The sequence below is a fragment of the Anser anser genome (genome assembly GCF_964211835.1).
Source record: "Anser anser genome assembly, chromosome: 4".
Lineage (NCBI taxonomy): Eukaryota > Metazoa > Chordata > Aves > Anseriformes > Anatidae > Anser > Anser anser.
Genome location: NC_139724.1, coordinates 66,806,059 through 66,830,075, shown reverse-complemented (window position 1 = coordinate 66,830,075; position 24,017 = coordinate 66,806,059). Strand labels below are relative to the sequence as shown.

The following is a 24,017-nucleotide window of genomic DNA, read 5'->3' as shown; positions in this document are numbered from 1 at the left end:
TGCAGAGTAGCAAGCTGCAGGCCATATTACCTGGGGAAAATGTCCTCATGTATGTTCTCTAATTCTCCTGTGCTTTTGTTTTACCAGATTTGTACAATACAGATTTTCCCTCTCTTTATTTCACATCCTTTAACACAGAGGAATGTCCTCAGGAATTATAGTGCTCTTTTTTTTCAACTGATTCAAAAAATAGCTATGACAGATAGCAAGTTTTACAAATATTTAGCTATGGAGGGCAAACACATTATGTAGCACATCCAAGGCTTAAAAATTCAAAATATCAGCTTTAAATATAGTCAGTAAGCAAATACTAAGAATTTGCAAGTTGGATAGAATATCTTTCTTAGAACTAAAATACAGAGTTGACATGTGCTTACCACTTACATTGCAGAAGTACTGACAGGCCAAAGCCAGCTGAGCCTGTTACGTCAGTAAACTCTTGTCTTTATATAAAAAAAAACAGTGTCTGGAAAAGTTGGGCAAAGCATTTGGGAAGGCTTCTCAATATTACCTGGTATTCTTCTAGCACATACTCTCAGGGTAAATTTAACACGTCTGTATGTTCTAAATTGTTGTAAATATAGCCATTAAAGTGAATGACATTCACCTGGGAAGGAAGCTTCTTATTCTTGATGGCAACACCCATGAAATAGCACTGACTTCTGCAGGATGGAAGGAAGGCTACAACTTCTTGTTTGCATAATCCTCCCTCTATTCACCCTAAACTGTCTCAAGTAATTTAATTAAGAGAGTGAGCACAGGCTCTGAACTGGAATTACTCTACGGCATTAACTTCCGATTACAGATGGATATAAATTTTGGGAAATGAGTCCAGTCAGATCCACGAGATAACTGCTAGGACAAAGAGTGTCATTAAGCAAAGTCAGCTTGCCAGACATTTGTCTTCTCTCTGCCCCAGTTCAACAACAAAATCTTTGAGTATCTTTTTTTTAATTTAGAAATGTTTCTAATTCCTCAAAACAAACTTTTTGGGGCAAAACACGCAACAAGGCACGCAGTTGTAAGAGGCAGCAACTGAGGTACAATCATTGCGGTATCTTCTTAGTGTAATTTATAATGTTGAGTTTATCCTTCTCCTGCTGATTTTCAGAAAGAGGAAAAACCTCAAAGTGTAATTATCCTAACAGTTGCAGGAATATTGGCTAACTGTTCCATACAGGCACCCGACCCTGCTGTGCCTGCGAGGCCTTCCTGCCCACAGGGGTCCCCAAATCTATTTTCTGCCATCGTCAACAGCTCCATTATCAAAGTAAATATTAGTGGGGAGAAAAGGACTCCCATGATGGTCATCTCAACGTAACCTCTCTTCTGACCCTTGCTCTGGCTTCAGCTTCAAGTGCCTTCATCCGTATCAAAAAAAGCATACACAAGCCAAAAAGCATCGTAAAAAAATTGACTTCACATGGTTATTAAATTATTTCAAAGAATCGAGCTGAAAACAGACGCCCATGCCTTTTTTGAGAATTCAACAAAGCAGAGAACATTAAGTGACTGACAAGTGTTTGATGAACTATATCCCATAAGGAGTCTCAATCTGACTGGAAATCACTATTCAAAGACTCAGAACACATCTTTTCGTTTTGAAGTCCTCACAGAAACATCTGTACCTGGGCTAATGAGGAGAACAGGACAACACAAAATTCATCCTAGAAAGTTCCCTGCCCTACTGGAGGCTTGAAAAGATACCAGCTGTCTCTGGAAGAGTAATTCAAATCTCAAAGTAGGTTAAAAAATGGTTCGTTCTGAACATTTGCATTCTCTCAAAATAATCATCTTATGTTACCGTACAAAAAAAGTACTTCAGATGTCTGCTTCAGTAAGCAAACTCTCAGAAAACACACACAAGAAAACGGGTCCTCCCCTTGGCTGTTTTACATCGTTGTAATTAATTCAGGTACTGAATTTCACCAATTGAGAATCTGGTATATCAAATAATTTAATTTCATGGATGGCCCTACATGATGCAGTTGGATGTAGCTGCTGCTGATACACAAACATTTGTTGGTTTAATGAGATCTGCTCCTCTCTGGGTTGCAGACGGGTGCCAGGAAGCAGCAGAGCACTCGGTGCCCATCTCCTCTCATGTGCACCTGCCCAGGGATGGCCACAGCCTTTATAGGTGCACGAGAGCACCAGGGCAGCATCCAGGAGGCAAGCACAGAGCCCAAAGTCCAAACTAAGATCCCTTGGGCAATGCAAAGCAGGATTGCTTGTTGATCTTCAACGTGTGCAAGCTCCCTGCTCGTTCATCCCAACATTTAAAAATCCTCGTACCGCTCTACCAAGGAGGTATAACAAGAGAGATTCGTCTCACCAGAGACAAAGGGTTTGAGAATTAAGAAGAAATGTGTTGCTGTGGTGATGCCGATGACTCACCGTCGGTCCGCGGCTTTGTACTCAGCTGCCGTGGCACAAACGTCACACAAATGACACGAGGAGATTCTCGCACTTTTGTGGGGAACAGACTCCAAGTCAGCAAGGCGTGTAAACCCGCGCTCGCTTCTCCTGGTAATGCAGTGGGACTTGGTCATGAGCTTCAGTAACCTGTTGACTAAAAGTGGATTCAACCCATGCCTATACTTGACTGCATGCTGAAGTGCTTGCTTGGCTGGTGACAGCCATAAATCTTCCTTGAGTTTAACTTGTTTTGCTTCTTTCATCTGTGTAGATTTGTGGTAGCAGTTTTATGGGTTTATAGACAGAGGGATAAAGATTTTTCTACTGCTACAACATCTCCCAGGGCTGGCCGGGAGTTGTGAGGCTGAACAAGAATGTACCGGTAACACAAACCATAGATCACAACCCGAGTCTTGCAAAATGCGCTAAAATTATCTTGCACGATTTTATTTTCAAAACAAAACTATTCAAAGGCAGGACAGACTCCTGAACCACCCAGCAATGCTTACTTTGGATCTCTTGAAATTTTTCGGGCAGCTGAGTATCATTAGAGGGATTCTAGTAAAGAAAGAAGAAAAACAGGGCTCCAAAAGCAATGACCTGACTCTGATCTCAGTTATTCAGGTGTAAAAGGAAAAGAACTCCCCTGAAGCCACTCGAGTAAAGGCATTGTCATCTCCTTAATCTCAAAGGAGTGCGCAAACAACTTTCAGTGTTTGACAAAGATCAAAGGTTTTAGACTTATCTAAAAGAGTGCAGAACTGTCTGGCCTGCAGAATACGAATCTGAGATTCTTAAACAAATACGGGATCAGAAGTAATGCAATACTTACACCACTGCCCAGCACAATCAGTGTTTGGTAGGCAGTTACAACGGCAAGAAACAGTTTGATGCTTGCATACTTAGAATCCAAACATGGCAACATTACAACAGTCAACGTTATGAAGGGTCATGATATTCTATTGCCCACGTCCCAAAGCTGATCTATGCTGCTATTCTTATGCAAAACACAGTAAGTCATCACCTATTCCAGCAGCTGCAACAGGAACATTTTTGAGACCTGAAAAAAAATTAAATTAAATAAAAAAGTAGGCAAAGTGTTCAACAACCACTCTGCACATAAATTCCCAGTGAAAACACTTGTTTTGCTTTGCCTGCCCTGTAAGATGTCTGCTATGAGAAGAGTTTGGCAGCACCCTCGATAAACTGTCTGGGACAGCCTGCTCCCAAGCAAAGATTTAAAGGATCTTTGAGAAGAAGGAAACAGGGAGACACATACAAACCATGGCAGTTTTGATTCCGGATGGTTGCCAGTGTTCAGCACAGCTTTAAAGTTACAACCCAACAGATTTTTCTGTGTATGGATTTTATAACATGTCTCTGATCCATGGGATCCCTATATCTCATTCAAACATATACAATATAAACAAACGTGTAGAACTGTTTTGAAGGAACGAAATGCAAATTGCATTTCAAACATAATACAAATATCCTGACATACACAAATTCATTGCACAGGACATTTCACATCATCTGAAAACACTTACAGCAGAGAGGGGTTTGCATGTGTGCACTTTGTTCCCTTCTGAGCAGCTAGTTCACTGCTAAGAAATGCTGATGAAATGTATTTTTATTGATCAGCTTCATGGTTCATCTAACATACTAGGATGGCTGGTGCCTGATCCACAGTAATTGAATAATCAATTTCTTGCTTCCTTAATAAATTAATTTATTAAATGCAAAGTATGTACAGCTGATATTTCAAGGAGCTAATTTGCAATCTAAGCCCACAATGGGATTCTTTAAGTAGCTGATCTCTGTGTTTCAAAAGTCTGGGGACATACAGTAAAAAAAAAGGGAGTAGCCAACAAAGTAATAACATATTTTAAACATAACTGTATGAATTTAGATAACAAAATTTTAGTATCTGCCTTAGAAAAAATAGCCTGAAATAAACACACTTACTGATAAGGAATGTAAATTTTTCCATCTAATTATTTTTTTTATTTCAATATGCCTGTTTGAAATGTCTCTCCTGCATTCTCAGAACTGTCGGAAGTTTTATTTTTAACCATAAATCGCAGAATAAAAGGATAATACATCACTCACTCCATAACAGAATTAAACTCATCAACTGTTATCATCCACACCTCTGTACTAGTGCTCATCCGTCTGAAAACGGAAGAAAAGATGCCAACATCCAAGTTGTTTTAAAGGGGGGTTGGACCAGATGACCTCCAGAGGTCCCTTCCAACCTTACCCTTCGGAGAGTCTGTGGGGAGGAGAAGCGGGGTTATTGCAATCACCTTTTCCTCCTTTCTAAGCTCTTGCTGAGCGATTCCACCCACAGCTCTCCACCCCTAACCTCCAAAGCGCTGCCGTGTCAAGTGCTTTCTGGAACAGCAGCCTGCACACGTCCTCCAAGAAACCACCAGCTTCTCACTGATGGAGGGCCCCACACAGGAACGGGCTAACTGGAGGGCAGAGGAGAGAGAAGAGTTCAAACCCTCCAAAACTGCCTGCCCCATGGCAGAGCAGGTACTGCAGGTGAGGGGATGCAGCTGCTGCAGGGTCTGCTCAGCTTTTCTCTGTCTCACTGCTTCCATCACACACATGCTGCCTGCTGCAGGTCCCGCAGCCTTTTAAACGTTCAGACACAAAGCCTGTATCTGAAAGAAAAAGTTCTTACGGTGCTACTTGCCACAGGCACTAAGATGTCATTGCAAATTCAGCTGTTAAAGAACAGGTAAATATCTTCAGGGCAAGCAGTGGTTATATTCTCTGCCACGACTTGCTGGCAATCTATTTAAATGACCTCCCCTCCTTCCCATCTGCGGTAAGCTGCAACCACCCAGCCCCCATCTGAACTCCAGTTTCAGCCCTTTCAGAGAAACAAACTCAGTCCCATCAGCTACAGCACAAGAGTGGCACGTCTTGATGCCAACGGCGCTTAAACTTTTCTGTTTGCAAGGTCTCCTAAAAGAAGTGATAACTAGGAAAATCTGTTCCTGATGCCTGTCCTTGATCTCACGGAGACTCACGGACAGATCTGCACCGTGGCATAAGCAGGTAGCAGCGCTGAAGACAAACAGGAGAAGTGCTGCTGTGGAAGTGGTGCTTAATCCACCACCCCTACCTGCCAACATAAAGACAGTTCCTTCACACGAACAAGTGTGCAAGGAGACCTAGAGCACACAGATACCGAAAGCTGCTGCAATCACCTGAACAACCTTAGCTGAAGGTGCAGTATTAGCCATTTAATGGACAGCGGACGTTTTTAACGAACGTGGGATTGACTTGGCACTCTCAGTCAAGCATGGTGGCTGACAACGTACCCTCCTAGTCCACGCGACACGATATAAAACAAGGACACTTCACCTTCACAGCAAGTCTTTTAAATGGGGCCATTTGATTGCTTGCAAATAGCTCTTCATCTGGGTACGCTTACTCTGGAATCAGAGCAGAATATTTCAATTTAGGTACAAATTTGATTTGTCAGTTCGGGAAAAAAAAAGAGAAGAGTTGCTTATTGCAAAATAAGGATATCCCCCCAGGGACGTACACCAGTAAAATTGCCATTGTTTAATATCACACTTTAATTTTTCCAGTAGAGCTTCTTACAGGCTGTTTCATTAGCTTGCCATGTGCAAGCCACTGAGTGCCCAGACTGTGAGAAACAAATTATAACACCTTGAAATACAGTTACAATAAATTAGTATAGCCATTCCTCGAGAAACCATGATTCATGTTTTCTTACAGACTGACGGCAATTTTATAAAAAAACATGGGGAAATACTTTTGGTTACAAGAGCTGCGAGCTCCCCAAAGGTATTAACCAGCCAGGAAAAACAAAAGTTTGGAGGAAAGGTCTTCCCACATTCCAGGCATACCTTTGCGCACAAAATGGGAGCTTATGGAGATACTCCTTATTTACATCTCCCAGCAAATACTCACCCTAATATCGTGGAACCAGAGTCATTTTGATCAAACTCAAAAATCAAGTCAAGTTTTCTTAGGATGGGAAAAGCTTGAGTTACCAATGTAAGTCAGACAAATTAGATCAATCAGTTGGTATGGCACCCAAATAAATCTGCTGAGTGGAAGTTTACAGGACATTTTCTACAGGCAAACGAATTGTTTCCAATCCCACCATTTCTCCTTCTTGTCCATTTATATCGAGAACTCCCCTATTACATTCTATTTTGTACAAAACAAAAACGTCAAATTATTTTTAAAAATGCTGAAACAGGACTTTGCAAGTATATTTAGGAATAAATCTCAGAAGACTTGCACTGTCTCAGCATTTTTATGTCAATTTTATTGTATTTGTGCCGCTATCATTAAGCATTCTATCTCACGGAATTTAAATGCAAGCAATTCATAATAGAATATTTGGAAATAAAGCCATGTAGCGCATTAACTCCAACTTTGAGTTACACCGCGCAATTTGTCAAATTGCCAGCAGAACAACTCATTTGAAAAGACAGATTGTTGCTTATTCTTCAGCTGTCACTTGCGTTCCTTCACTCCAGTTACCTCTGCCTGACACTTGGCGCTGAGTTAGTCAATCACGCTGACGGCTGCCTGATGATCGCTGATACACCGCGCAAACAAAACAGAGATTCTAGCGACTCATCCATCAGGCCGCAGATAACTTCATGCCCCACACGGCAGCTCCAGGGAAGAAACCCCCGCCAGCCACGCATGCCGCTAGATATTATTGACACGAGTTAGTCGCAGCATCCTGCCCATCACTGGGAAATTACTGGGATAAACTACTTGGATTTGCTGGATTAAAACATACCTTGAGATCCTCAATCTGGGCATCTTCTGCTTATTTTTGCAAACTCCACCTGTTAAGAGCATCCTTTGAAGTTAAGGGATTTAAAACAGCTATCCAACAGGGAAAAACAAACAACTTTTGAGACTTTGTAGAGGTTCTCTGGGCTTGCTCCAAACACCTTTGGAGATCCAACCAGACACCTCCCACTAGGGACTCCGCTGAGCCCCCCACCAACCGCTGGATTAGCCACCAGCAGTTACGAGGCCACGCGAGCACCCTGCCACTCTGGTCTCAGAGGCTCAACTTGCCCTCCACGTGTTTAACTGATCCAAACATTTTCACCTCCTGCCCAGCATTCCCTAGGTGGAGCACAAATAAAACCTTATAAAACGATGCTGTTGTAGAAATAGGAGCACGTCCTACCAGATCGCTGTCTGCCACCTTCCCTCTCCCTCTCTTTCACAGGCGCACACACAGCAATAACCTTCATGCATCTTAAAGCCGGAACTGTTCGCTCGTGTGTGAAAATGAACTTCAAACTTCCACCAGCGATGAGGACAGAAGCCTAATGGTTTCGCCCAAATTAGCTCTTGAATTGGGTCATATATATTTTAATGAAGTAGACGCTAATGTGGGGGCTGAAGTGGAGTCGGGAAACTGGATGCTAGATGAGAGCCCGTGATTGCTTTCGTCCTTGGTTTGATTAGTTTGGGCAATCACAATCATTTGCATAAAGTGTGAATATCTTACAAAGGGGGAACCACATGCCAAGGGGGTGGGAAAAAGAAGTGCACAACCTACTCATAAAAAGCTTGTGATGTGCAGATAAATACCGGGTAATTTTGTGCTCTGCCATGAGACTACACGTGTGCTCCTCATTGCTAAGGCACCTCCAGTAGCTCAGGCAGTCACGCTGGGCAGGGCTGCCTCACCAGCCTCAACAGAGACTACCATGGGAACCACCATGAACATCAGGTGAAAAGAGACGGAGTTCTCCCTCTCATCACAGCCAACAGGTATGCATATTCTAGCGACAATTCTACTCTACATCTAACACACCACTAAAGGAACATTTAAATTCTGCCCTGGTTTGTTAACGCAGCCTCACCTCATCAGGTTCGCTTCTCCTGAACAGCTCTGCAACCCACCTACTTGGTCACAGAGCACAACCGTGCACAGAGAATGGTGTTATCCAGAGTTACCCAGTTTACAATCTGGCACGAATCCTGGTGGAATTAGACAAGCGCTAGGGTGCAAAGAAACTTCCTTTGCCCACAGAACTGACTGGCTGGTGTGCTTTCAGATATGAAACCTGTCTACCTTTGAGAAGAACACAATGTGCATCCCTACTGCTCCTCCCTGGACTTTTTAGCCAAGTACTCCAACTTCATTCACTGGAAACGGTCCTTTGGCATCCTTCTTTCAGGTACTGGACTGAGACAGCAAAACATTTCATCTCCGCTGAGCAGCAGCTAGCGGGTGTTACCAGCCTCATGATATTTCCAATTCTTTAAGGAAGCCTTTTCCCCAATATTTTTATGCGTTGCACAAACAAGTCAACATTATGTAAAGTTATGTATTCATAAAAATAATGACAGTAGGTCACAGGTGACTGGACTGGGTATTAAACCTGACTCAAGGGAAATATCAATTTCAGCATACTAAATAAGCACTATCATCTCCTCTAGGAAATCGTCACCTTCCTGAAATCCTCAGAGGTTAGAAACGCTGATCTGGGAATACCCCAATGATCTCAGTCCCTTACATGCTTCACCGAAGGCATCACGGCTGTGTCTCCTTCCAGGAACTAAACAGTGCCAGGGACCGGCCCCAAGCACCAGAGCTCTCCCATCTGTGCTGCCAGCTGCGGAGGGGCCCCGCTCCCACTCAGCTGTGCCAGGGCTCAGCCACCCCCAGACACTGCCTGAGAGCCACGGGGCCAGGGACCATGGCCAGCAGGAGCCGCAGGTGGGGCTATCCCAGTCTGGAGGTGAGGTGTGGCAGGCTAGGGGTGGGTGGCAGGCTCCCACAGCTGTCCCCCTCCGTGCCACATGGTCCCAGGACGGTAGCGTGGGTCTGTCCTGTCTGTGGGCTTCTTCATTACCCCAAGGAAAACCGTGGGACTCTTTGCCAAAACATGTTATGAACATCAGGATCTTACCCGGCCTTCCTTCTGGGGAGCATTCAGCTTCACGAAGGACTCGAGAGACCCGCTGAGAGTTACCGTATAAATGAACCACAGCAGGTTCAAGAAATCCCCCGAGCTAAAAATGGTTTGAGGCTGAGAGAACAGCCATGGAAGTCTCGTACATGCTTGTCCCGTTCTTACCCCCTGGGCCTGCTCGTTACGGCCACCACTGGAGACAGGATATTGGGTGAGATAAGTCTTTGTCTGAACCAGTACAGATGTTATTATGCAGGAGTGCTAGCATCCAGAAGAGTTCAGTGTGACAGAGCAGATGTGAGGAAACATTCAAGAAAACAGAGAAGCTGAGAAGTAATCTGGCGAGGAACATTTTGGCAGCAGCGCTGGCTTAGCCTCCCTTCTCCCTGACCTCACCCAGCGCTTCCCACCACTCCCTCCTCGGTGCTTGTACAGCTGGTTGCACAGCCGCACGGCCAACCAGGCTAGAAAACCCATTTCGGTGAGACAACCCTCTTCTTCTTCCTATTTCTTCCCCTTTCTCTGGGTTATTTTTCAGCCAGATCAGTATCCTGATATAGCTGCACAGCTGAACAAACACTTTGCCAGGACAGCACAAGAGGCAGCCCAAATCAGGCCCACGTGTCCGGGACCTGGAGGTGTTTATGCTGAGATTAAGCAGCACTGTCACCAACACCAGCACACAGCCTGCGACTCCTCGGAGCAACGGGAAAAGCAGCTCGGGGTGCAGCGGGAGCAGGGCTCCCTACCCTGCCCCAGCAGGGGCTCGGAGGGCTCCCTGCCTACCTGGTCTCGCAGGATACAGCTTAAGAACAGACCAGACAGGGACAAAGCCATTTGCACAGACGTTCCCTGCATCGTAACGCAGACAGAAGGAAGAGCTCTCTCGGGAGAAACCAGGCCACGTTCAGCTTAAAAATGGGACGTGGCCTGGGTACCTGTAAATCACCTGAGGATGTTCCTGCTAAGCCGAATTAAAGTGTCTCTTAAACAGTAGTTATTGACTACATTTGGCTTTAATTAGTTCTCTGGGCAATTTCCCCGATTAGGAACATCCTGATTAAGTGGAAAATGATACACTGCCTTTGCATCCTCTATAAACAACATATGGTAGTTTACTACCGAGGTGCATGCAGAGGCTGAGCAGGAGCATCACAGCACAAAGCAGGGGAGGGACTTGGGTCCTACCAACAGCTGCTTGCTGAGCACAGGCACCAAATGACAACTCACCTCCATCTCCCTCAGCAATCCAGTCTGGCACCTCTGCCTCACAGGAGACAGGAATAATGCATTAGGGAACCGCAAGATGCCATAAAAAGCGTGTCGTTTCCTTCTTGTGTACACAGCACTCAAAACCCAAGTCCCACATTTCCTTTCCTAACAGGCTGCCAGAAATAGGAGCCAGCTCCTGCCAGAGGTTGCGTTGCTTTGACACAGGTAGACCAACACAGCAAAATGTAGTACTCAACCGAATACATCTACTGGCTTAAAAAAAACAGTGGCATGCATGCTGGCAACCAAATTATGTAGCCAGAATGCCTGGAGGGCTCTGACTGTATAAATTAAACTTTTAAGTGGCATCCTACCACACCGTGCTATTTCCCATGCCAGCTAGAAGACGCTAGCAGAGGCTGCATGTGGGTAAATTAACAGATGCACCGGGACAGCTTAAACTCTGGACTTCATTATGTTCAAAACACAGGCAAAGACAAGTCAAACGCATAGCAAACAAGCATTAATCATAGTATTGATGTTGTCAATCTAGATTGTCTCCTTCTGATAATCTCTTTGAAGGTGAAGGAGTTTGGTTAATTCTGCCAGAAAGGCCGTAAATGCTGTGTTTCTGGTCAGGCTGAACAAAACCACAGGAGAAGAAACAGAATTCAGACCCAAAAGCTAGTTTCTAAGAAGCCGAAAAAGAAATTCACTTCACCTCTCTGAACGTCTGAGATGCAACTTGCTCTGGTAAATTCTCCCAATACATACATACCAGCTAAAATTAGGCTCATGATTGTGACTCATCCAAGTGGCTGCCAATCTCTTCGTTAAAAAAAGAAACAATTCCAGCAGTTGTGTACCGCACACAGCACTGTGCTGCATAAGGCTCTTGAATCCAAACTGGAGCAAAGCAGCTTCAAGGCTCTGGAGTGAGAAAACAACACAGGCAGTGCATTTCTTAAAAGCCAAGATCCTTTCTGATACATTATTTACATACGCAGAAAGCACAATTGATTACTCTGATTCTGCTTAACAGCTGGGTTTTGAAAGATTGATCAAGTATGTGATAAACCCATTTGCTTGAAGAACATTTTCCTGGTAGTCAGAAGGATTCTGTGCCTGTACTGCTTCCCTACCTGTTAAAGAAAAACTGCAACGTGTTAATGAAAATAGACAACGCTTGCAGTGGTAACCCAATTACGTGAAAAGCACTGTCACACCTCCGTATCAGAGCACAAAAACCAAACCTGACTTAAGACAGGCTCATCAGGAGCCAAGGGAAAAATTGTTTCTGAACAATTACGCCTGTCTGTCTAAGCTGGAGCCTTCTGCAGCGAGGAACCCCATCTTCCAGGGTGAGCGGGGAGCAGTCGGCTCATGTTTAAGTCACGGGAAGCCAGAGGCAGGCAGTACTGCTGGACACAAACTCCTGAAAGAATAAATTCTAACAGAAGGAATCCAGCGGGGCCGCCGCTGCTTTTAAAGACAAAATTCCCATTGAATTCATCAAGACAAAAGTAGGCTTTGATACATGCCCCGTATAAAGCTGCGGCAGACTTTGGTCTGTCCCCAGAAGGGGCAGGGCTGGCACAGCAGCCACCAAACGGGAGGCAGAGGGATCCTGGAGTCGAGGCGCCTCCGCCTGCAAGCAGAATGACATTGACCAGGAACCTCCGGGGCTTAAACCTGCACCAAGCTGAAAGCTGCATCTGCTTCCTACCATCACATCTAGGCCTTTAAAGTATGCCACTGAACTCACTCCCTGTTACGAAGTAATAATAATGTACCCTTGTCACTGTAAACCAGAACAAGAGGAATTTTAAATGGAGAACACTGTATTTTGGTCCCCATGTGATGAAAAGGAAGTTGAGTTTCCTTCCAGCATAGTTCTAAGCTCCTCTGTTCTCTGTGCCAGAGATATGGGGTGAAAAATGAGATCAAAATGTGCCCCCAAAACTTTACCAAAACAGTGGATTATTTACTTTTTAATAAAATGCTCCAACAGGCTGACCCAGCCCATGCAGCCAGCATATTTATGAGTGCGGAGCACCACAAAGGAGCCCTTATCTCCTCACCCTGATGCTGCACATGTCTCGGAGAAGCCATCTAACCTCTTGCTGAGAAACCGCGATTCATCCGTTTTGGTGGAGGGTGGATCAAACCAGGCTGTGTTTAACAGCCCGGTCTTGACATTTAGAAATCTATCAGCCAGCTCCATTTGCACATGTCAGCTGCATCATGGGCAATGGGTCTGAAGAAATCTCCTCCTTTATGTAGCAACAATAACTGTCTTTATTCATAAATTGGAAAATAGCAGCTACTGGTTGATCAAAACACTGCTGTAATAAGAAAACTCGCAGCCCGTCAGTCCTGCTGGCATCCTCTTCAGGCAGGCAGGCATCACCACGTTGGCTTCACAGAGGGGCAAAAAATGAAACGTGTGTAGGTCAAGGCTGACATTCCCAAACTCGGATGTCTTACGTTCTGCTCCTAAATTCACATTTAGTTGTCAGTAATGCTGCAAACCCCCACACAACATAGCACATAAAGACAGCGTGGGAGTCAGTGCCTATAAAAATCAGAGCAGCCCTACTTACTTGCTTAACTACAGATTTGGATGTCTAACTGCAGACATCCACATTCAGAAATGTTGGCCTAAGCAACTTATTTAGGGCTGCAAAGACAGTCGGGGTTAAGGACAGGACGTGAAGCCAGATGACCTCCCCCATGGTGCCTCTGCCTAACCAGAGCCCTCCCAGCAGGCAAATACACGGCCTGCACTGCGTGTCTGTGGCCCCTGCACAAAGCTAAGAGAAAAGAGAGACAGCTGTGGAGGAGGTTTCCGATCTACATGAAAGGCATCATGCATGGAAAACTCTCTTTCCTTCCATAAAGAGGCTTAATACACAAGGTCCTGAAACAAATACAACCTCTCCCCAAGAGGAATTACATTCAGCCTCTCCAGCAATGAACTTACAGAGGACACCACTCACTCTGAGCTCCCGCAACTTGCAACTTCCTTGAGGAGATGCATTCAACAGCAGCACACAGAAAAAAAAAAAAAGAAAAAAAAAAAGAAACCACAGTTACTATCTGTTCCTCACTCTATTTTATGAGACTCCAGAAGGAAAAGTAATAACAATTCTGTGAGCTGGGTTCTGGCTGCTCTGGGCAGGAGAGGAGACCAAGAAGAGCCACTGTAGCGTGAGCTTGCAAGTGCCACTGCCCACAGCCCTGCCCGTGTCTCCGGGAGGCTGGAGCCACGTGGGACATGGAGGAAGCTGGAGGGGAGATTTGGGGATAAAAACAAGGGCACAACACTTAGTTTGGCTGAACAATCTTTAACGTCTCCTATTTCTTAGAAGTAGATGTATATTGATTAAAGATAAAGATTGATTAAAGATATTTCATACACTAGTAATGTTTTGCTTGAAGGTCTCCTTGCAAGCATTGTGATACACTCGAGTTTTGAAGGGATAAGGCAATGAGAAATATTTCAGGCAGTGGGTTCAGTACAGAAAGGGTCCGACAGAAAAGTGGCCAAACGCAGCTTAACGAGAGAAGAAGATGGTAGGACTTTTCATATTATGTTAAGGTGGCAACATGAGGTTTATTTCTTCAAGAGATGGGATTGTTTCTCAAGGAACAGAGCCAAATCCAACAAAAAGCTAACGAGACACAGACAATAAAGTCCTGCCAGTGAATCTAACAGCTGTTTCTCAGCTCACTTAGTTTAACCTGTCCTTGTTGGTTTGGGTTTTTTTTTGTTTGTTTTTTGTTTTTTTTTTCAGAAGACTTTTGATTTTAGCAAGACAACTAGGATTTCACAGCAATGCTGAACAAACATTTTGTAGAGAACATACCAAAAAAATATTTCTGCATTCTCCATGCACGGTTTATCCAAGATGGACACTGGCTGTTTCCCTCACCTTGCTCCATTTGAAGTGAAGGGTAACAATCCCAACAAGGAGCAGAGTTAAGGCACTGAGAAGTGCTTCTGAAAATCTCACTCTTGGTGTGTTCGGTGTTTCTCTTCACCCTCCCATGAGGTCGTAATTTATTTTCTTAAACAGTCTACATTGTAGCTAAAACCCCTTATTGCAGGTAATTCTTAATCAGCTTCATCAAGCTCAAGTGAAAAAATGTTTAGCTTGTTTTAAAAAGTTCCAATATTTGCATTTAGAGGATTATTAAGTAGAAATTAAATCATGCTCCTGACATACCTGGGATTTGATTAATAAGTAATAAAAGTGTCTACATTAAATCTTAACAAAATCCAGAGTTACTGCCTTAATAAAATATTATCATGCAACTTAAGCTTGCAGAATATTTCGCAGATTTTAAAAGCAAAGCCCTTGTGCTGGGTATGCATTAAATCACAAGATATATATTCCTTCTCCTGAAAGGAAGATGAAAGGGGCAGCTGGACTAATGTAAGAGTCACCTGGCCAGAGCAGTAAAACAGCAGAATATTCTCCTGGAAGTTCAGGGTTCCTCCACTGCTAAATGTTTCTTCTGATGCCAATAAAGGGAGGATGTGTCACAAGGGGAATATTTGCCACTTCGGTTGTAATTAAACTTGTTGCTGAGTATGATCCACGTAGAAGTATTTCTTGATCCACTTCAGCTGGTGATTATTTCCCCGTGGAAAAATGAAGGACTTTTATCTGGCAGGGATGAAGGCCCGGGGTTCCACTTGGCCTGGCTCTGGCCCGCTGGAGGTGTGCTTTAAAGCAGGGTACAAGAACCTGTTGGCATGTAGGACTACTTTCAAAACAAGCCAATTGCACCTCCTCACCAGGAGTCGAAATTGCATCTCCTTTAGGGCTTTTCCCTGATACCTGGTATTTACCAGGCTACTTATCACAGCAAAATCATGCCTTCATTTACAGCTTTCTGCACTTGGTGCTTAATAAAAGGCTAGGGAGTTGAGTATTTTTCCTAAGCACAGGTGATAAGTCGCTTTTTCTTTTCTTTTTTTTTTCCTTTTTTTTTTTGAGTTATCAACATATTTTACTTAATAAGTGAATAAAATGCAGTTCAAAAGCATCAGGTGATGTTCATACTCCAGCTAAAATGAAACTTGCAGCAACCTTATGGCACATTATTTAACCACGACCAGACGTGAGAAAGGAAAAGACGGAGGCACTGGCAAAAAGCTTTAGAAAAGCAACAGTTATGGCGAGCTGTGGAAATCAGCGCTGATACGAAACTTCACCATGCCATTCCTGGCGGGCTATTCTCAACATCACCTGAGGATCAGGTGTAATCAACTTACACTTAAACAGCTGGCTTACTCATCTAGGTATTTTCTTAGAGAACATGAGTTTGGCAGGGCTCATAAAAGACACAGCAGCCAAAAGTGAGGAGCACATCACTGGAAGACGCCAACATATTTCTGTGGTTCCACAATGCCCCGTATGCATCCTCCCTCATCTGAGCCCTTGTCCAGAAAACTACTGAGGACATTTCACCCATTACCGTGACGTTCAAGCCTATGGCATAACGTCAAGTCTAGCTTAAGCTGTCTCCTAATTAGTGTATCTCTATCAAAATTCATTAATCCTTTCATAGTTTAAACAGAGAAGGCTGGATAGCTATGGAAAAAGTGACTCTGTGGCAATGGCATTAGCCTAGGACTTCAGATCAAGGCCTTGCTCCACAGACTTCTTGTGAAAATCCCCAGAAGACCCATTAACCTCGCCCACATCCTCCTGCTTGTGAGGTCGGGTTATCAGTACTTCTGTAAGGCCACTCTGAAAAATACTGTACGCTAAAAAGCAGAGATTAGGGTAATTGGGGCCATGTAAGTAAGTACCCACGATACACAGACTCGAAATGTTAGAGATGGTACACAAAGTATGTGGAAAATAGCTGACTTCTAATCAGACATTGCTTTTTCTGGCACAGTGGCTCAGATAAGCATTTGAGAAATTAAAAGGAAAATGTGAATAAAACTTATATGGGGAACTGTTTTGACTGCTATTGCTTGTGCTAATTGCTTTAAAAAGGATTTTGTTTTACTGTTTAAATAGCATTTTAGGAGAGTAAAATCCAGCACTGAGACAGGTCTTTGAGCACTTAAACATTTCCAGTGGGATTTACGGACAAAATCTTTGATGATCAAGAACAATCAAATACAATCCAAGTCCTGAATCAAACCGCTAGCCTACTTAGGGCTTTTCATCTCCCTTGAGAACCCATGGTCCCTTGAAAGACTTTGGCAGACCTGGCTGGATACTTCAGTACTTAATATGCAACAGCAAGAGCGAACAAGCTTGTGAACAGCCATTAAATCACAATCAAGGAGAGAGTCTAATCAAGGCTAAAAAGAGCAACGCTACGTTTGAGCATGCACTTTGTTATCAGCTGAACACATTAAACCATTAAAAGCATTCACACATGAATCTGATGAATAAATTCATAGATAGATGATACCAAAATTTGAATACGAATACAAGCCACAGACTCGATCGGGGCTGGAATGCCTGCACCTCAGCTACGCGGCAGCACCAGATACAATGCAGGACACAAATGTGATGTTAAGAGGAATACTGTGCAAAACAGGCATCCAAACACGAGATGGAAACAGCTTCAAATTTCAGATTAATGCGACAGCAATGTGACAGAGGGAACTCTTAAGCTACAAAACCTGAAAAGGGTTGTAGACGTGCCAGATTTTCCTACCTCCATTAACCAGTTTCCAATCCCCAAAAGGGAAAATCTAGATTAATACCGAATAATGATATTGTGCTCATTTTAGGGAGATACAGACACAGAAAGGCAAATTATGTCTCCACCTGAGGCCACAATAATAAATAAATTAATACTTTAGGGGTACAATTTGTAAAGCACTCAGTCTTTCGAAATATTAACTCTGACAGCAACATGATGAGGTTTATCTCTTTCAGTCCCTTGTACAGAGAGATTAAAAGAAGCTAGGAAAAAAAATGCATCAGTGTTTCTAAACAAGGACCTCAAATCAGGGTCCTCAACATCAGACAGGCACAGATTTTCAAACGTGACTAGTGAGCTGACCCACACTCATCTCCATTTTAGGCAACCTTAACTAGACCTAATTTTCAGAAAGTACTGTGTTCTTGGCCCTTTCAAATGATCCTTTTTAAAAAGAAAAAGCTCAAAATGGGTTTCCAAAAACCTTAAATATTGGAAATAATTCAATAGCTATAAATACATTATTATAATTACTTGCTTTTAAAATTCTTTGCTTTGATATCTCAGCTTATTTCCACAAGAGCTAGGCCCTTGGTCTTAGTAAGGGTGAAAAAGCAGCACAGCACTTCTGAGAAAAAGCAGCCAAGTGCGTTTAAATACTTGAGTATCAATTTTAGAAAATTAATTTTAATGATAAACGTTTACGAAGTTCTCCCCAACCTCTGTTTTGTGATGTGTACACAGCACTTGGAGCAAGGAGGTTCAGCTCCCTACCACGATGCGTAGATGGTGCAGCAACGCAACCAGGAGACGACAGCAGCAGCTCAGCAGGATGGCCAGCACCAGGATCCCAAATTCTGCAATCCCTGCGTCCTGTAAATCTGCTCGAAACACAGAAGCCATGTCCCAGTTTGTGAGAACAGTTTATTTTATTCCACACTAAATTTAAAAGTTAAGATGGGTATGGCTCTTTCTTCAAACTGCCTCTGCTTTGGAGCAAGTCGGCAGGCAGAAGGGCAGCGTGAGGGCACACCAGCGATGTCTGCAGGTTCACTGAGCTGTCAGCGCTCACCGCCTGAACTGATCGCCAGCGCGATCCACTCCTGCTAAATCCACCAAGTCGTAAATAAAACTTAATGAAGCAGCAGCAGTGCATTTCAAGGTCCTAAGTCTGAATAAATAAATAAATGCATAAAGAGTGGATGCTAAAGGGAAAGGCGTTCGGGATGGGACAAGGGTTAGGCATACAGGCTGCAAGAAACCAAATCGATGTGCCATTAAAAAAATATTTGGCTGCAAGAAGTCTTGTGGGCCAACCAAATCTTCACAGATTGAAAGTTTCTACTCCTACAGAGAAGGGTTCCCATTAGGGAATAGTAGATAGGTAGTGGAAAACTTCGCTAACAACCTCAAATCAGTTACAGGCCTGAGCTCAAAGCCATATGGAGAGAACAGTTAAAAGAAATAAGAGAGAGGAAAATAAAAGAACATATAATGAAACTTAAATACTGAGCACTGTGATATATTTCAGCATGGTCACAGAGTCCTGTGGGATGCATTCAGCATCTGATCCATGGCAAGGGCACTGAGAACTGGCAAGAGTGCCCAGCACACCGCAGGACCGAGCTCTCCAACACAAAGCAGAGCTATTGCCATCACGGGCATTTTAAAATGTAATCAAGGCACAGGCACATATCCAATGCATGGTCAATGCCTGCTGGGAAACAATGAAAGAAATTACTTCACTTTTGTTTTATATTGGACCAGGACTGAAAAGGACAAATTCTCAGGTTCCAGAGGAAGAGTCACACCAAATGATAGCCTTGAAGAAAACCAAGAACTGCAGTTCCACTTCTGACCATAACTCTTTGTCGTCCACAGCACCAAACTTTAGAAACTCTCAAAAATATCACAACCTATTTTCATGATTTAATTTTCATGATTTAATTCTCAGGATAACAATATGAATGTAAGGAACTATCGTTATTTCCACTGTATAGATTCAGAGCAGAACATCAAGATCCCAGAGACCAGCCCGCTCCATTTGGCTTATGTTGATCTAAAACCATGATAGCCACCTCCAAACTCAAAGGATTACTATTGCTACAATTGAAAGGACTCTATGTAAGCCGAGCTTCTAACTAAATTCTCAAGAAATTCTATGTAAAATTAAAAAAAAAAAAAAAAAGATACATACTATTTATGCCTCTGTCTAAACTTAAATGATTGTGCACTGGTTCCACAGTACGGTTGGACTCAGCGCCAGCATCTGGTTTAATGGAGAAGATGCAGTCCTAATACACCTCTCCAGATTTATTCTCCAAAACCAAGTGGATACCACACACTGTGGATCAATGAACGTAGTCCCTGCCTGTGATCCCAGGACTAAATATAAGCTTGAGCTTAAATTCATACTTACTTCTTAATGTTGGACCCATTTGTTTATTTGACAGCAGGTGTTTGTAACCACACAAGGCTGGAGTCCACGTCAATGACAGCTAAATGACCAAAAAAGTAATTTATATTCAGGCTAGCAACACAGCCAACATGGGTGCACTCAAAATAACCACTTCTAAAAATTCTGTCCTGCAGTCCTTAATCAGGGAGTCAGTGATTGCTTCATTTGAGACAATTATCGATACCACAGCTAAAGACACTACTTTAATCACCACTTACACACTTTAGCCAATGGTTCTTTAAGGAAAAGGTATAAATACGCTGTACAGCAAGCAGATGCTCCTATAGCATCCTGCCTCCTCCTGCTTGTCCTGCATCTGGCCCCATTAAGCCTTACGTTCCTTTTTACCCAGCAGCAAAAACTCAACCAGGGGATGCTGAGCAGCCCCCTTCCAGTCTCACCTACTATTGATCAGGGAGTAACTGGCACAGAAAGGAGCTGGATACTTGTCAAAGAGTGAGTATGCTGAATGCACTCAATACAGTAAATTATGGGCATATTTACTTTAATTTAATCCCTACGCATCTCCTTAAATCGGGAGGTAGGAAGCATAACCTTCTCTATTCCAAGTATTCATACTGGTCCCTAATCATCATTTTAATAAAATAATAACAACGAGCTGGTGGAAGGTATTTCTTGCAGCTTTTATGAACTCAGCTACCTTTTTGGTCCCCATCCCCCTTCTTCCCCTTTAATGTTAGGCCCCAAAAAGTCTGAAAAGTTTACTGTATTTTCATAGAGAGCACGGGCAAACATTTCATGGTGCTTGTGCAAATAAACTCTTTTTTATTCATGTTATGCAATATAAAAGACAAGACAATCAGCTGGCTATTCAACCTAGAATAGTTATTGGAATTTCTCTGTGAAACGATGCAAGGATAGCAAAATGGAGTTAGATGGCAAGAGCCAGACCATCTCCTCTAATTAACATCACACTAGCTTTCTGGTTTCCTGGCAACTTTGGAGTTTCAGCCTTGTCAGATGGAAAGTATTTGCTTGATAAAATTTTCAGAAATTCTCATCATTCTAATTTGCCAGTAAAACAGATTTTTACAGGGAGGAGGAAAGGAAATTAAATTAGATCCTGTTTTCTTCTCTAATCAGGTCAATGAAAAAAATAATAGAATGGTGCTGATAAAATATTATGCCAATTTTATCGAAAACCTGCCCCTCGCTTCACATGAAAGACCCAGTGGTTCGACCTGGGTGTGTATAGCTCCCCTGGACATTCTGTAATAAGACCTTAATCTGCATGAGCGAATCTGACTTCTTCGTTTTTGCCAAAAAACCATACACTCATTTGTGAACATAACAGCAAGCACTTAGTGTCTCAGCCATTGGTACGATAACGAGAAATGCCCTTTCCACTTGGCTGTTAGAAAGCTTGTAAACTTCTGAGCAACAACACTAATATAACCCCACGCAGATGGTCCAAATTTAGAGCAACACAATCAAAAAAGATGAGGAGGCCAACCTCGTAATGTGGCCAGAGAATTTGTTGTCATATAGAAGAGCGCAATTAACTCTGTTCAGTTCTGATTACTATACGGCACTTCTAAATAGAGCATCTGAGCATGTCTGCACAATAAAATGGTAATAGCTCCAATGAAGTCACAGAGAGTTGGATCCCCAGAGAAAAACCTTCACAATATCCCTGTTCTCTTCCGTGCCATATGGCCCAACTCACGGCGCAATTTAATAAATGCAAGACTATTCTATCCCTTTGGTCTCTGAATCAGGCTCTGCATCCAAAAGTTTCCATCTTGCAATAGGAAGAAAACAAATCTGTTTGAAAAACCTTTCGGAAAAAGCATGACCGTTCCCGATCTCTACTTCTCCCATTCAGCTGGTCCAGGCTCACTTCAGTGAAAGCACAGCACGCCTGGGCCAAGTCCCATGAAAAGGTGCTCTTGGAACCGCGTCAAAACTCACTTAGTGGTAATCCAGGCACAAATCTTGCTGTTAAAAATATGGTGCTTCTAGGATGACTTTACTAAACACCTCTTCTACCAGCATCTAAGTACTGCTAAGAGACCTTGAACGTTTGCTCGATAGAGTTATACTGAGCCTTGGTTGTAACCAAAGTCCTTTATGTCAATAGCTTTCTCGGAATTTGATGGTAAAATGGTCAGAATGCCTACAAGTGCTTTTGAAGCTTTACATCCATTAGCCCAGCAGATAGTATTAATGCTAAAAATACCAACTATCCTTCGACCAGACACAGAAAGATGGGTTATTCTCACTTCAGTTATCCCAAGGGCCAAATCTTTACTTTGTTTTGTTCTGTTTCCCAGCTACAAAGAGCAAAACACGTCCTTTCAGTCTGGCTGACTTTCATCAGTGATTAAGGGGAGGAAGCAGAAAACCTATCAAATCTGGGGGATAGGCAGCAAAGCCAAAATATTCATCCCTTAGTGCCGCGCTCAGACTAGAAGAGCACTCACCCCGTGTCATGGCAGACCACCAGCTTTTACAACACGCTGTCCCGGGGTTTTGCTGCAAGCAGAGGGATGCCAGGAGCACAGGAGGGCAGCCAGAGATAGAGGATTGCTTGCTCCCAGCCCCTGCTCGTATAGGCGCTGTTTGGTGCACAAGTCCGTCTTTCTTCCCAAAGGGGAGATAAGGCTGAACAAGCCTGCAGCACAAGGCAGCTTGCTCTAAAGCAGCCAGAGGAGAAAGGAGCTGCTGCCCCTGCTGAACACATGAGCAGAGAGATGTCTGCCTTTCTGCAAGGCAGCAGTTCCCAGCTCCCACCGAGTTCACATGCCAATGCTCCACGTTTTTATTTTGCAGCTTTGAACATTGCCCAACTATGAGCCATCTTTCTGGGGGGAAATAAAAATGTGGAAACTATTATTTAATATGTAGAATATACAAACTGACTTTCCAGCTGGCCTTGTTCTCCCATTCATATGATAATTTTCATATTCTTCTGGATTTCTGCTTACTTGAACTGCTGGGATATGGATGCCAGCCACTTTAGCTAAGCAAGCAATCTCCATATCCATCACTGACCTGCAGAAAAGGCATTCTCAGTTTTCTCAGTTTCTTTGAAAAATCCATCAAATCTAAAGATATTCAAAGCATCATGTCTTCTGGGATTTTTTTTTTCCACTAGTTTGTTTGCTTTCATTTATTTATTTATTGCAGAAAACTGGATCCTGCATAGTTAGGAAAATGGCATCTTTTCCTTTTAATTTATCCCACACGGCACGGACATCCAGACTGGTGGTTCAGCAGAAAGGAGGTCAATGTACAAATGGAATCAATAAACTTAAGTGTGATGAAGCAACTGCCACTTCAATTACTGTACAAATCATACATCACGTTCAAACTCAAAGAAATGTCCTTCTATCAGCAATCTATTTGTTTAAGCAATTGTTTAAAAATCAAAGTGTGATCTTATAAACATTTTTGGGCTCGGTTACTCTGTACGTCTTACTCATAACTTCTGCTTATTTGTCATTCTTATTCCCCAGTGACTCAGAATCAGAATAAAGCAAAGACAAGCTGAAGGAGTATTTACAATTAGCAGCTATGACGAATGCCTCCTCCTTCCCACTTTTACCCTCGGCTCCTCAGTTAGTCACAACGGGATGCTGTGACAATAAATCTTTCTCCCAAGAGAACTGGGAGCACGGAGCCATCTGTGCCCACTGTGAGCCACTGCTGTCACCCAGGTGCAGAGTGCACCGGCTTCAGAGAAGTCTTCTGCAAGCATCAGAAGCCCTACAGGCTGATGTCCTGTGTGCTGATACGGACCAACGGCTAAGTAGTCCTGTTAAGCTCTACATGCTCCATCCCCCAATATGTCTCTAACTGAGCAAGCAAAGGCACAGGCATTTTTTCCCACCTAGAAGTTTAAAATATGCTCCCTAAATGACAGGAAGTCCTGCCTGCCCGAGTTAAAGACCAAGAAATACCGCAGCATGATGTTACATGGCCTTCCCTTAACAGCCCTCGCTCCCCAGTGAAGGGTATCGCCCGTTCGCTCCCTCTGTCAAACCCTGAAAAATGCTCGCTGCCACAGAACAGCCCGAGCAAGGAAGTTCAGAAAGTGATTATTACTCATTAACAGCAGTATATACACAGCGCAATGAGGATGCACAGCAACCCTTAGATGGAACAAAAGCTTATCATCCTCTAGTCGAGGACAGATAGGAGTTATTACACTGGAAGTGATAACCACGAACAACATTAATTATCCAGCCTGAAGCAGAACAGAATCACAAACTGGAATCACAAACTGCTGAAGCACAGATTATTAGAAAAGTGGAGCCGACGCTCTCTCTGCAAACTTT

The 24,017-nt window shown here is 43.3% G+C and overlaps 1 protein-coding gene and 1 long non-coding RNA gene across 8 annotated transcripts in view; both read right to left on the bottom strand.

Moving 5' to 3' along the window:
• Positions 1-24,017, bottom strand: part of SORCS2 (sortilin related VPS10 domain containing receptor 2) — a 552,575-nt gene that overhangs the window by 505,623 nt on the left and 22,935 nt on the right. The window lies entirely within an intron of this gene.
• Positions 1-24,017, bottom strand: part of LOC310898889 — a 53,533-nt gene that overhangs the window by 17,284 nt on the left and 12,232 nt on the right. For all 3 annotated transcript variants that reach the window (XR_014583828.1, XR_014583829.1, XR_014583830.1), the window contains exon 1: positions 385-24,017. This exon is cut by the window's right edge and continues 12,232 nt beyond it. This is a non-coding gene — a long non-coding RNA (uncharacterized lncRNA). The remainder of the gene's footprint in view (positions 1-384) is intronic.